Raw genomic sequence first — 16,122 nt, forward strand, 5'->3', positions numbered from 1 at the left:
ATCTCACTTGTATGTTTTCTTTCCTTTTAAGTTTTGATTTCTTTTCTTTAGAACCTGTATTTTTAAATGTATTACTTTATTAACTTTGTAATGTATATGCTTAAGTTATATTCCTTAAGTTATTATCTTAGAAACTGTAACATGTATTATTTACTCAATGTTTATTATATTTCAGTGTTTTCTTTTTATATTTCCAAAAAATGAAACTGCTTTTCTTGTTTGTATTCTCAGTCAGTTTTAATTGAGGTGTCTTAACTAATTACAGAAATAACATGAGACCTAAGGTACTATTATCCTCTTACAGAGAAGGCTTCTTCCCAACATCTCTATTACTAGAGTGCCTGGATTCTCCTTGATCCAGTTTTAATGAGTAAGTAATTCAGCTGAGATGCAATCACTATGATATAGGGAAGATATCTATTTTCTCTAACGCTTAAGCTACTCACCCAAGCTTGAGAGTTTGAAGCAGAGTGTGTTTCCTCTGGACTCAAATTTATTTGTCCGTTGTCACTGGAAGCCATTTATTTTTTCAATTTTCACACTGCAACTAGAATAATTAAATCCCAAGTGGTAAGTGAGTTCAAATGCCGGACTCATAACCTGACTTTCCTTTGGCTCCCAAATCTTGGCCCAATTATTCCATAAAGTCATGTTAGCTCTACATTTCCTATAAGCTTCTGAATATAATTTTTTAAAAATTGTGTTTCTAGCTATCTTCACAGTAAAAATCTGAGTTATCCAGTATGTGAGTTCAGAAAGTCTTTTGTGCAATTCAAATATGATTTCAAGCTTGTTTTTTTATAATATATCTAAAAAAATCAGGTTTATTATTTTTAAGAAAAGGAATCAAAGAGAAAGATGCTTGTGCACAAGTTGGCAGAGAGACCTGCTCCTGAAAGTTATAGGTCTGTTAAAAGAGTCACAGGTGGGCAGCCTTGGGAGGAGAGCTACCTGTCCTGTTTTGCAAAGGGAAGAGGTTGGTAAAAAGAAACACCTGCATAGTCATAGCTGGGCAGGAGCACTGGCTGATTCCAAGTTTTAAATACTCCATTTTTTCAATTTTTAATAAACACAAACCAGTAAACAAACAGATAATCCTATTTAATTATCATTCTAATACCTTTTCTCTAAAATTGTTTGTTTCTTATAAGATAAAAGATAAAGAACCAAGTGACCTACTTCAAAAATTATTTAAGAGATTCTGGTTGTGAAATCTATGTAATCATTTAAAAATATATTTTCATAAGAATAGGGCCTCCCCGGTGGCGCAGCGGTTGAGCGCTGGGTTGCGAAGCTGCCCGCAGCCTCCGCGGCGCCGGTTCGATCCCCGGCTGCTCCCAGGCCACCGGAGGAGGGTTCCACATGGCGCGCAGACCTCTCCTGCCGCCCGCTGCTCCCTCAGCAGTGTACTTCGGTCCTTCTGCCTGCTCTGCTCCCTGCTCTGGATCTGGTGAATTCTCTCACCCTCCCGCGCCGCGCTCTGACTGTACCCAGTGCATGTATAAACAAACAAACAAAATAAATAAATAAATTAAAAAATAAAGCATGCCTCTATAAAAAAAAAAAAAAAAAAAAAAAAGAATATTGACTGGGGGATGGAGTCTAAATAATCATGCGTGTGTACGTGTGTGTATATTCATATATTCATACATAAGTAAGTAATGGTGTGAGATTTCCAGTGGAAGGATAGATTTAGGGTCTTGTATGGTAAATGATTGTCAGGCTCTGCTGCCCTCCCCGCCATTAGGATTGATGATGGATCCCTGCTGTCTCTTGAATGCATGCCTGATGGCGGTCACCTGGAGTAGGGTGTGGCATTCATAGGTGTGTCACCTGGGCTGACATGGGGCTTATAAGGGGAGCATCAGCAGATGAGAACGAGACGAGAACAAGAGCAGCAGAACCATGAGAAGGAGAACAAGCGAGAGAGTGGAATGGAACCACCAGACAAGAGCAGCACCAGCACAGAAGCAGACCAAAGAGATCAGAGAGCCCAGGAAGAGTGAAGACTTGCTGGGGCCTGGGAGGCCTGCCAGTCTCCTGGAACCCCGGCACCCCTGCTTGCCATGTACCTGGTAAAATCCCAATAAAAGCCTGAAAAAGCCACCAAAATCTCCAGTACTCCTCCTTCACCCATCTGCGTCAGGTCATAGAGATCCTGCACACAACCCTTCCTGCCGCTACAGGTCTGATAAGCGGTTTGTACTTAATTTTTAAGCAAGGAAAATCTCAGCAAACTTTAAATTTAGGCATTGAAAAGATTCAGTATAGACTAAAAAACAAAAATTCAATAAAAATGTTTGCTATATGGAGGATTTGTGAAGGAGGTAAAAAAAAGATTGGATAATATAAACCAGTTTTATATATAATTATATAATATGAGAATATAAACATTCTGGTGAAAGGACAGAGACTTAGATTAGTTGGTGCAGTGGTTATGAATAGGAGTGGAAATATTTGAAAATTTTTTATGAGGATATACATTAAGTTATTTCTTTTTATCTGTAAAGGCAGGAACGGGCACAGTGCAGGTTTTCTGATCCCATGCAGACCAGGTAAAGGAGGAGTCAGAGTCCTCAGTGGTTTTGCAGGTTTTTTATTGGGGTTCACCAGGCATATGGCAGGCAGTGGTGCTGGCTGGGGGGCTGGCAGGTTGGCAGGCCTCCCAGCCCCCAGCAAGTCTTCACTCTATCTGGGCTCTCTGGCGTTCGTTCTGCTGCTTCTCGGCTTCTCTTTCGCTTCTACTGCTGCTCCTGGTGCTGCTGGCGTCCCGTGACGCCGCCCTTAAAAGCACAGTCTTAGCTCAGCTGAATCCCATCTACCTATGCCCACACCCTATTCCAGGTGCCCGCCATCAGGCATGCATTCAGGACAAGGATCCATCATCTATCCTGATGGCGGAAGGGCAGAAAAGCCTGATATTTTCTTTACCCTACATTATCTCCTTGGGATACTTTCCCCCACTCTGAATGGCTGTATTCTTCATACTCTTGAAGACCTTACAATTCATTTCAAATTTGTAAGGGGTAGGTAGTTACTCATTCTAAATACGCACAGGTTGTTTATTTTTTTCCTGCATTACAGCATCTGGTTATCCTTGTTACATTTTTTTTTTTCTTTCCTTTGAGTAAGTTTCTCAAGGACAAGATTTATAGCTTCATAATTGCATATCAGTGGTATTTGACATAATGACTAGCACAAAATAGGGGCACAATAAATGTCCTCTAAATGAAAACTGTTTGCGTATTTTGCAATTATTTTAATGTTTAGACTGCTATCTCCTTGAATAGTCCGAGTTAATGAGGTTTATCTATAGTTAGAAAAATTAAGCAATTTTCAGAATCAATGCATTGTGAATCTATACTTAGAAATGTACTTGTCTTATGTTACATTTGTAGAGGAAAGTAAGTAATGAAATATATATTTTTTAAGTCAAAAGTGTACATTAAAATTCATTTTACTGCTGTGTTGAGACACTGCAAAGTCACAGGTTCAGTTTGGTTTAGAATGCAAGTTCTATTCTGAACAGAGTTATTTTGTTGATAGCTATAAATAAATACCAATGGGGGAAAAAACACAAATATTTGTCTCCAAAATCAAAATGAAAGTTTCATGCCCAATGTATATTTTTATATTAAAATAACTTGAAAGACTGTGGGTTAGCAAACTTGGTTAGCAAATTTATTCTGTTTATCTTCGTTCATGTTTCATTCTATGTTTTTACTGATTTATAATAAATCTACAAATACACAGAATTTTATAATAAAATGCACTAAAATTTTATTATATATGTATATTATATATGTCATATAATGATAGTATAAAACATTGTATAGACATATGTGTGAATTTTCCTTTTTCTCTTATTGTCTTCCTCATTTGCTTTGCCTCAGCTTTGAAAATTACATCCTAAAAATATGCTAATGATTATTTTTTCTTATGAAGACTGTAACTTCTATTTTTTTTTTTATGAATAGTGACCCAAATGTTACCAATCAGAATTGTTTTACTGGATATAAGAATTTTGAACTTCAAATACAGTTTTCATCTTTATTCCAAGGTGTTTATTGTTCTGAAAGCTGGTCTGTCTTGAAGATCACTTAACTGCTAGTAAAAACCTTTACTCATTGATTGATCTGCATTTTTCTATGATTTTTCCTGCTTGTTATGCTTGCTTACTTTACTTGTGTTTGTTTTTATCGCTTATGAAGAATATATGAGGCCTTACATAAAGACTTATTCAATGAAATTGTGCAAGATAACTTGTTCAATAAAAGCACCTCTTGGTCATCTGATGCTTAGGCTCTTTGGTTACTGAGGTGGTTTTTAGTGTATAGTGGAAAGAGTTTTGCTTGCTCTGAGTCTATTTCTGCTTCATGCAGACTTGAATGAATTCTGTTTTAGAGCTCGTGTTAGTAGATTCTAGCAGTGTGTCATTTGGATCTGTTCTTATTTATTTTCTGTGTGTGGTTTTATACTGTTTACAGGATTTAACAGAATTCACAGTGACCAGCACTCATGTCTTTGTGATTTTATCAGTGAGAATGGTTTTAGTCTAGTATCAATTGTGTATTTGAGAACATCTTCATTTGAGGACTTGTTAACTTCTTGTGTCTTTGTGCTGACTTTATTATGCTTGTAAAATATAAACATCTAAAACCAAAATCAGAAGTTCTCTTCTGAAAGAGATCACATTCCTTATAATCAGTGTGGCATTCTGCTATTTTTGTTTCAAAATATTATCAGTCTGGTTAAAAGTGTAGTAAAGACTATAATCATTTTCGAGGGAGGGGCGGAGCAACATGGCGACGAGGAGACGCTGCGAGTAAGATCTCCCATTAAAAAAAGTTAATAGGGAGGAAAAGCGGCAGGTCCCAGTGAGAACTGGGACACGGAAGATAAACAGACGACTCCAGCAAACTGCCCGAAGAAGAAAGTTGCCATAAAAGAGGACGAGAAGGGAGGGAAGCGCAGAACCCTGCTCCCTCCCCGCCACAAAGTCGGCACTCTCCGACCGGCAGAGAGGAGGAAACAACAAACCAAACGGCCAACAAGAAAAACGGACACAGCAAGCGGGACTGTGAGTGGAAAGGAACTATTGCAGCCACCACACCCCGTGAACGGGAGCTGAGGCGAACCCTGCAGGATCCGCCGCGGAGGTGAGCTCCAGGCGCCATTAAAGAGAGCCCCGCCCAGGAGGAGACCAGCACCAGCACACAGCCCCGGCCGCCCGGCTGCTTGAAACTGACAGATGACTCCTGGAAGAACCAGAGGGGAACAGAGAAGCCCACCCAAGATGCCGGCCAGTCCCAACAACACAGTGTCCCAACGCATACGGCAAATTAGAAAACAGACAGTAGGGAGGAGAAGAACCACACGCAACCTAGCAACTCTCCAGAGAAAAAGCACACCACAAAAAGAAAGCCAGCCCCCAGATTGCAAAGACAATAACTTGGAAGAATTTCTGAGCCTTCCAGAAAGAGAATTTAAAATTGCCGTGATTAAAAAACTGACAGAAGTCATAAAGGAAAACAATGATAAGGGAAAAATAATCAACGATCAGAAGAATGCAATTGAGTCCCTAGAGAGGGAAAACAATGGTCAGAAGAAAGAAATTGAGTCCCTAAAGAGGGAAGTAAAAGAAATGCAGGAGATCAAAGAATTAATGGAAGAACTAAAGAATTCTGGGAAAAGCAATGAAAGCAGAATAGATGAAATGGAAGAACGAATAAGTAATCTTGAAGACACAGAAATAAAAAGAACCAAAACAGAAAAGGAAAGAGAAGTACGAAGGAAAAAGAACGAAGAAAGACTTCGGGAACTATCTGACTCCATGAGGAAAGGAAATATAAGAGTTATAGGAATACCAGAAGGAGAGGAGAGAGATGTAGGAACAGAGAAAATATTCAAAGAGATAATTGAAGAGAACTTCCCAAATGTGAAGAAGGAGCTGAAAATTGATATACAAGAAGCAAGAAGAACACCAAACTTCCACGACGAAAGGAAAATACAGCAAGACACATAATAGTAAAGCTCCCAAGAATCCAGGACAAGGAAAAAATAATGAAGCTGGCAAGAGGGAAGAAACAGATAACATTCAAAGGAAAACCAATCAGGCTGACATCAGACTTCTCCGAAGAAACACTACGGGCAAGGAGAGAGTGGAGGGACATAGTCAACAGACTCCAAGAAAACAGATGCCAACCAAGAATACTCTATCCCGCAAAGCTCTCCTTCCTCTTTGAAGAAAGAATATGGACCTTCCCAGACAAACAGAAACTCCGGAATTTCATTGCAACTAAACCCCCACTCCAAAAAATACTACAAGGAGTCCTAAAGCCAGAACCTCAGAGGGACGAATAACAATGAAAGAAGGCCAAAAAAAAAAAAAAATTATTAAAAGAATAAATAAATAAAATCAAAGGAAAGACAAACACAATGGCAAATACAGATGTTAACATATCAATATTAACTCTAAATGTAAATGGACTAAACTCTTCAATAAAAAGACACAGAGTGGCAGCCTGGATTAAGAAACAAAACCCAACCTTTTGCTGTCTCCAGGAAACACATTTAGCTACAAAAGATAAAAATAGGCTCAAAGTTAAAGGATGGAAAACAATCCTACAAGCAAATGGACCAAAAAAGAAAGCAGGAACAGCTATACTTATATCAGATAAAACAGATTTCAAACTCAAAAAGATAAAAAGAGACCCCAATGGTCACTACATTATGATCAAGGGGACAATACTTCAAGAAGAAATAACACTCATTAACATATACTCACCAAACGAAGGAGCACCAAAATATATCAGACAACTGTTGTCCTCTCTGAAAACAGACATCAGAGAAAACACATACGTAGTGGGAGACTTCAACACACCACTATCAACAATGGATAGATCAACAAGACAAAAAATAAGTAAAGAAACCAAAGCTCTAAATAAGGACCTAGAGCAATTAGGCTTAACAGACATCTATAGAACACTAAACCCCAAAAAAACGGAGTACACATTTTTCTCAAGCGCACACGGATCATTCTCCAGGATCGATCACATACTGGGGCACAAGACAAACATCAACAGATACACCAAGATTGAAATCATATCAACCATCTTTTCTGACCATGAAGGCATCAAACTAGAAATAAACCATAAAAAGAAGGCAAGGAACTTTCCTACCTCATGGAGATTAAAAACCACACTACTGGAAGACCATTGGACTAATGAGGAGATCAAAGAAGAAATTAAACAATTTTTTGAATTGAACGACAAGGAGGACACTAATATCCTAAATGTATGGGATGCAGCAAAAGCAGTAATAAGAGGAAAATATATAGCAATAGAAGCTCACATCAAGAAACAAGAAAGAACGCAAAGAAACAACCTCATCTCGAAGCTCAAAGATCTAGAAAAGAACAACAAAAAACCCCAAAACCAGTAGAAGAAAAGAAATAATAAAAACCAAAGCAGAAATAAATGAAATTGAAACTAAAAAAACAATCCAAAAGATCAATGAAACCAAGAGCTGGTTTTTTGAAAAAATCAATAAAATAGACAAACCCTAGCCAGGCTCACAAAGGAAAAAAGGGAGAAAGCACAAATAAACAGGATCAACAATGAAAGAGGAGAAATCACAACGGACACAGCAGAAATCAAAAGAATAATCAGTAACTACTATGAACAGTTATATGGAAACAAGTTTAACAATCTAGAGGAGATGGACAAATTCCTACAACTCTACAATCACCCAAAGCTAGATAAAGAAGAAATAGAACACCTAAACAGACCAATTACAATTAGCGAAATTGAAATGGTAATAAAAAACCTCCCCAAAAACAAAAGCCCAGGACCTGATGGATTTACAAATGAATTCTACCAAACATTCAGAGACGAATTAGTGCCTATCCTTCACAAACTCTTCCAAAAAATTGAGAAGGAAGGGACAATACCAAACACGTTTTATGAAGCCAACATTACACTAATACCAAAACCGAACAAGGACAACACAAAAAAGGAAAACTACAGGCCAATCTCCCTAATGAACACGGATGCAAAAATCCTCAATAAAATTTTAGCTATCAGAATCCAACAATGTATCCATAAGATAATTCACCACGACCAAGTTGGATTCATTCCAGGGGCACAAGGATGGTTTAACATCCGAAAATCAATCAACGTTATCCAACACATCAACAAAAAGAAATATAAAAACCATATGATAATATCAATAGATGCTGAGAAAGCTTTCGACAAAGTGCAACACCCATTCATGATAAAAGCCCTTGAAATTCTGGGATACAAGGAACATACCTCAACATCATAAAGGCCATCTATGACAAGCCAACAGCCAGTATCATTCTCAATGGTGAAAAGCTGAAAGCAATTCCATTAAGATCTGGAACAAGACAAGGATGTCCACTCTCACCATTGCTTTTCAATATAATACTGGAAGTCCTAGCCAGGGCAATAAGACAAGAGAAAGACATCCAAGGAATCCAAATAGGAAAAGAAGAAGTCAAACTATCACTATTTGCAGATGATATGATATTATACATAGAGAACCCCAAAAACTCCACAGAAAAGCTAATTCAACTCATCAATCAGTTCAGTAAAGTGGCAGGATACAAAATCAACACGCAAAAGTCAGTAGCCTTCCTATACACAAACAATAAATCTGAAGAAGAAGAAATCAAAAAGACCATCCCTTTTGTTATTGAAACAAAAAAAATCAAATATTTGGGAATAAATCTAACAAAAGAGGTAAAGGACCTATACAAAGAAAACTATGAAACACTGTTAAAAGAAATAGAAGAAGACACAAAGAAATGGAGAGACGTCCCCTGCTCATGGATTGGAAGAATAAACATTATTAAAATGGCCATCCTACCAAAAGCAATATACAGATTCAATGCTATTCCAATCAAAATTTCAATGTCATTCTTCAAAGAAATAGAACAATTATTGATGAAATTCATATGGAATCACCAAAAACCCCGAATAGCCAAAGCTCTCCTGAAAAAAAAAGAAGGGAATGGAGGCATCAGACTCCCAGACTTCAAACTATACTACAAAGCCATAATCATCAAAACTGCATGGTATTGGAACAAGAACAGACATACAGACCAATGGAATCGAATAGAAAATCCAGAAATAAACCCACAGATTTATGGTCAACTAATCTTTGACAAAGGAGCAAAGAATATGCATTGGAGCAAAGAAAGTTTGTTCAATAAATGGTGCTGGGAAAACTGGGTCGCTACATGCAAAAGAATGAAGCTTGACCACCACCTCACACCATACACAAAAATCAACTCAAAATGGATTAAAGAACTAGACATAAGGCCTGAAACCATAAAATATATAGAAGGAAATATAGGCGAAACACTACGTGATTTGCACATCAAAGACATCTTTACAGACACATCACCCAAAGCAGTGATAGTGAAGGCAAAGATAAACAGCTGGGACTACATCAAATTAAAGAGCTTTTGCACAGCAAAAGAGACAATAACAAAAACAAAGAGAAACCCCACCAACTGGGAGAACATTTTTGCACCCAACACTAATGATAAAGGACTGATCACAAAAATCTGCAAAGAGCTGATGAGACTCAACAACAACAAAGAAAATAATCCAGTCCAAAAATGGGCAGAAGAGCTTAAAAGAAACTTCTCTGAAGAGGAAATGCAAATGGCCAACAGGCATATGAAAAAATGTTCAACATCACTTGTCATCAGGGAAATGCAAATCAAAACTACCATGAGATACCATCTTACACCAGTGAGTATGGCACATATTAAAAAAACTAGCAACAACAAATGTTGGCGAGGGTGTGGAGAAAAAGGAACTCTTCTGCACTGTTGGTGGGAGTGCAAACTGGTCCAACCACTGTGGAAAGCTGTATGGAGATTTCTGGACCTACTAAACATAGAGCTTCCATATGATCCAGCAATTCCACTCCTAGGTATTTACCCAAAGGACACAGAAACATCAATTCCAAAGAACACCTGCACCCCTATGTTTATAGCAGCACTGTTTACAATAGCTAAGCTTTGGAAACAACCCAAATGCCCAAAAGTAGATGACTGGATCAAGAAGATGTGGTACATATATACCATGGAATATTACTCAGCATTCAAAAAAGATAAACACATGCAATTTGCAGCAACATGGATGGCGCTGGAAGGGATCATGCTCAGCGAAATAAGCCAAAAAGAAAAAGAAAAATACCGGATGGTCTCACTCATAGCAGGAATCTAGAAAGCTTAAATAAGGGACCAGGAAAATGAATAACTATAAGAAAGTGAAAATCAAAATCAACAAAAAAGTATGAACCAGAGACACTTTTAGGGGGGCGGGGGTGGGAGGGGAGGGATTGGGGTCAGAATGGGGGGCTGCAATTGTATGGGGAATATAACAATAAAATTTATTAAAAAAAAAAATAATAATAACATCAGGAAAAAAAAAAAAAAAAAAAGACTATAATCATTTTCTTGTCTTTAGACTTTGATACAATGACCAGTCTTGTCTGCAAACTCTCAGTGATATTATATATCCCACAGTCAGGGTAAATGTTTCTAAGTTTTGGCTGAAATCTCCACCATGGGCAGACACTTAATTGACTATGAGAGGACAGGGTTGGGATAACCAGGAGATCTTTACTTCATATAAAGATGACTGTGATAGCAGGCTGCTAAGCTTGATCCTCACTATGAAGAACTGATTATGTTGCTCTGATCTTAATAAGGAAAATGTAATTATAGTTAGCCTTCTCCTTTCTAATGAGCACATAATAAAATAGTTTTATTTTTTCTTGTCTATTTCTACTCCTCTGCTTAATAGGTCATACTTGTGCAAATTAAAAGCATATTTGGTATCTCTCCTCAACCACCCTTTCAGAATATGGGGGAAAAAATTCCTATAGAAAAATCTCAATATAGTTTATAATCTAATGGGCATCATCAGAATGTAAAATGGTAAAGCTATAGAAAATAGTAACTATTTATTAGCTTTGTTTTCAAACCTGATAAGCTAAACCATCAAATATTAAAAATAATACTTTTTATAGCAATAGAATTATCTATATAGGTTCAATTAAAATCTGTTTTTCCCCATTAGAATTAAATTGGATAAATCAAAATTTATGTCTAGGTGTTTTGCTTTAAAAATATTCTCTTTATTCTACCAAATTTAATCAAATTTAAGAATCTTAATTAAAAAAATCACCCACAGGGTAAATCCAAGTCATTTTGTACAAAATACAGGGCAAATTGATCTTTGGAGTTAGTCTCCATAAGCAACCATGTTGATCCATTATGTTGGCAAATTATTATAGCTAATATTTTGATCAGAATTAGTAAAAAATCTCTAACCATCAGTGGGAACAAACTTCATAGATTCACTTTGGAATTCAATGAATGATCTAAGAAAATTTTATAAGAACAATTCATAATCTTGTTGTAATATATGCTTTATGTAATTAACGCTAGACAACATATTTCTAAGTATATCAGGACTATAAATAAAAAAAAATATTTCTTAGGAAAAAAAATATTCTCTTTACAGTCCTCCCTGGTGGTGCAAGGGGTTAAGATGCAAACTATGCAGCTATCCACCACCACTGCAGCATGAGTTTGAACCCTGGCCTGCCAGGGAGCTACCCACATGGGGCAGCAGACCTCTCCTGACTCACCTTCTGTTCCCCTCAGCAGTGTATTTCAGTCAATCTGCCTGTTCTGTTCCCTGCTCTGTTTGTGGTGAATCCTCTCAACACCCACACCTCTGGCCTGTACCCCAGATCTTGTATGCATAAATAAATAAATCTTTTAAAAAATATTCTCTTTACAGAAAGTAAATTAGAATATGGATCTGAAGGCAAAGTGAAATGAGGAATTATGATTTAATAAGTGCAGAATGCTTGTTTCAGATGATGAAAAGGTTTTAGAAATATTACTGATGCTTACACGACTTGTGAATATAAATATATTTCATTAAATTACAAGGAACAGGATTATTTTCCATTTTTGGAAAAAGTGCTTCAGAGCCTTTCTAGGCAACTGTCTAGATATTTATGACTACCCTATTATTTATAGACTGAAGAATATCATTTTCTAGCAGGCCATGAATATCTGTTAACCCGGGAACTCTCAAAGAAAGAGTCATGCAGGCAATGCTTGGTAGAGAAGAATGGAATAGTATTTCTGTCATTTATAGAAGGAACAATAAATATTGCTCTACACTTTAGGAAGCTTTCAAACACAAGTTAGCACTGCAATTTCAATATGTTATTATTCTATTCTGTTAAACATTCAATGAAATATATTAATCATCTCTCATTGCATATTAAAAAATAATGAAACCAAATATAGCTGTGTGAAAAACGGACATACTTGAAGTCATTTAAAAATAGGGTCATAGAAGTCATAGTAGACAAACCACTCATTTTCTTATTTTTGTGGAGTCACAAACGTTGAACTGAGCTAAACAGAATCGGTCAGTTGTTTCAGGAACCAATGCTCGAGTACAAACAAAAGACCAGACAGCCTGCTCACAGGGCCTGATGATTGTGGACTTCTTCTTCTTCTTTTTTTAAGATTTATTTATTTATTTATACAAGCACTGGATACAATCAGAAGTGCAGGAGGGTGAGAGAATTCACCAGAGTCAGAGCGGGGAGCAGAGCAGGCAGAGTGACGAAGTACACTGCTGAGGGGAGCAGCTGGCGGCAGGAGAGGTCTGAGCGCCAGGTGCGACCCGCGCCCAGAGGCCGGGGATCAAACTGGGGCTTCAGAGGCTGCCGGCAGCCTCGCCACCCAATGCTCAACCGCTGCGCCTCAACTGTTACGCCACCGGGGAAGCCCCCTGATTGTGGACTTTTGATAGAGGATAGAAACAGTTACCAGTTATCTATAACTAAAAATAGCTTAAATGTGTTGACATTAATTAACTTTTCTTTTGCTTCATCTTGCTATTTTTTCCCTGTAGATATTTCTCCTCCCTACCCCCAAGTTACCTCTTTGCAGGCACATTTCAGGTTTTTTACCTGAAACTGTATATACCAAATTACATTTCTTTAATCCCAAATAAATGCTTAATTGCTACTCATTTCACTTTTTTTTACATTTAGGTTATCATATCACAGCATCAAGTTAAATAAATGGAACCAGAAAATTATGGACCAAACTGACATGGTTAAATGCAGGTCCCTGGTGCAAGATTCTGACTACAAGGACATTCCAAGAAACTGAAAGTGAGATTTTCCCATTTTACCCTGTGACTTAGAGAATCTATCAAGTCACTAAAAAAGCTTAAATTTCTGAAGACCTTGCATTCCAAAAAGTAATTAACAAATCACAAGACAGTTCTAAATCACTGTCATGCCAAGTTAAGCTAAGTTATGATAAGTTTCTTATCAAAGGCAGGAAGTTTTGTTTTTCATTAAAGCAAAGCTAAACTTTATTCAGTAAAGTTTTATACTGTTATATATATATATATATATATATTTAAAGATTTATTTATTTATTTATGCAAGCACTGGGTACAGTCAGAAGTGCGGGAGGGTGAGAGAGAATTCACCAGAGCCAGAGTGGGGAGCAGAACAGATAGACCAATGAAACACACTGCTGAGGGGAGCAGTAGGTACAGTAGGAGAGGTCTGTGCGCCATGTGGGACCCTTGCCTGTGGCTGGGGATCGAACCTGTGCTGCAGAGGCTGCGGGCAGCTTCACAGCCCAGCGCTGACCGCTGTGCCACTGGAGAGGCCCTACTGTTACATATTTTTAACTATAAACACAGCCTTTACTTATAATAACTATTCTAAAATATAGCATCCCTTGAATAATGCTCTCTTGTGCTAGAAAAATTTTCTCGTACTGCTCTGGGTTCTCCTGCTAGGTGAACAATAAAATTTCGTTAGATTGATTTGTAACAGGAAAAAAAAAAAAAAAAAAAACTTAGTATCGACATGTAGAAAATTAGCATAGGCGTGGACTGTAAGGTCAGTGATGGAAAACTAGGGCAGAACCTGAGCTGGCAACTGCAAAAGGACTTGGGTCTTCAGGGAGAAAGGACGGGCACTCACAGTGTCACAGAATGCAATCGTTTTGAATGGGGGAGGTTTCAGGGCAGTGGAGCCAGGGGCAGAACTGTGCAGCCAGGTAAAGCTATCTGACATGGAAGACAGGCTGGCTCAAGAGACAGACATGGTAACTCCCCTGGTGGCGCAGCGGTAGAGCGCTGGGCTGCGAAGCTGCCTACAGCCTCTGCAGCACTGGTTTGATCCCCAGCCGCCAGCGAGCGTCCCACATGGTACGACAGACCTCTCTTGCCAGCACCTGCTGCTCCCCTCAGCAGTGTGCTTTGGTTCTTCTGCCTGTTTTGTTCCCTGTTCTGGCTCTGGTGAATTCTCTCACCCTCCCATGCTTCTGACTGAACCCAGTGCTTGTATAAATAAATAAATCTTAAAAAAAAAAAAAAAAAGATATGAGGACAGGCACAGAAACACACCTGGAAAAGAAAGACTTGCTTGTTTCTCAGCTTTGGATTTGCACCTGGGACTTGGAGGGACTTGGAAGAGAAGGTGGAGGGGAAACATGTAGAGATACCTGGAAGAGACAAGTGTGTGAGAGACACGTGGGGAGGCTGAGAATGGCAGCTGTTATTTTGATTTGTACTTTGTTTCACTCCTTTGGTCCCAGACTAGCCCTGCCCCTTCTTTTCCCTTTCTATGTTTTCTACTAGGAAAACTTTTGGGCCTTAGTGACTCAAGCCAACCTGTTTAACCAGACATTTACCAACAAGGGAATGGGTAACTTTGGTATTTTATAAGGAACTGATTATACTTCCTTTCTTCTCTCTCTGTGCACACCAATCATATTAAAGTTATTTTACACTGAGTCGTTTTGGCTGGACCCCTTTAGAGTGTGTGAGCTTGAGAGCCTACTAACATGTCCTGAATAGGGGGAAGCTGGAAGGAGGAAGGAGCGAGGGGTCATACAAATTGTGGTGGAACAAGGGAAAAGGGAGATACATGGGTAGCCCATGGGGAGGCTGCCCCTGGTTCTTGGATCTTGACCCTGGAGACTTTGGCATTTTGGGCAGAGACAATGGCAGCTGCTATCTTAATATTGTGGTGGATTATATGCAATATTTCAAATTTCAGGTCTCTTGTGTCCCAACTCTCTGATATGCCTCCCCCCTTTCTTGTGGTTTCCCACTGGGAGGTAACGTAGACTCCTGGCAGACTTTTGATCTTCAGTCAGCCCCATTTAGGGCAAGCCTGTTTTACTGGACATTTGCTGTTGAGGAAATAGGTAGTTTTTGAAGTTGATTTGGAATCTTTCTTTTTTTTTTTAAGATTTATTTGTTTATAAATACAAGAGCTGGGATGCAGGGGTTGAGAGGATTCACCAGAGACAGTGAGTGAAGACTGAAATTGACTGAAATACACTGCTGAGGGGAGCAGCAGGTGATACTTGAGAGGTCTGCTGCTCCATGTGAGTTAGTTAGTTCCCTGGCTGGGGAACAAACTCGTGCTGCAGTGGCTTCTCATTGCTTCATAGTGCTGAGACTTAACCCCTTGTGCCTCCAAGGAGGACTTGATGTCTGTTATTTTGAATCCTTCCTCCCCTTTCTATACCAGTTAAAGATGTTTCATGGCACCAAGAATCTGCTTTCTTTGCCTTTATGCTCATGGATGATCAAAATGAGTTTTTCTCATTAACAGTTGGTTTCCCTGAATACCCCTCAGCTTCCAAGAGTTTTAATAAGACAAGGAGAGACTCTTGTAATGAAGAGCAGATGTCCTGCAATTAGGTGTTTGCCCTGCCATACAGATAAGTTTTTCCAATAGAAATGTTATATCTGGTAAAAAGCCTAAATCTAGGTAATACAAATTTTATTCTTCTTGATAATTAACGGAATGTTAAAAGTTTCTTTTGAGTGTGCAGGGTCTCAATTAACCTTAGCTCAAAATAACCCACATGCTAATGTGACATATCTAGAGAAGATCTGCTCTGAACACCCTGGAGAGACCTATATTTCTTGTAAATAAAACAATAGAAGATCAATAAATCATGCCTTAAGGCGATCAAAACAATGCTAAAAGAGGGGGCACTGGTGA

This window comes from Talpa occidentalis, unplaced genomic scaffold (genome assembly GCF_014898055.3).
Source record: "Talpa occidentalis isolate TD23 unplaced genomic scaffold, MPIMG_talOcc4v2.1 talOcc4.4, whole genome shotgun sequence".
Lineage (NCBI taxonomy): Eukaryota > Metazoa > Chordata > Mammalia > Eulipotyphla > Talpidae > Talpa > Talpa occidentalis.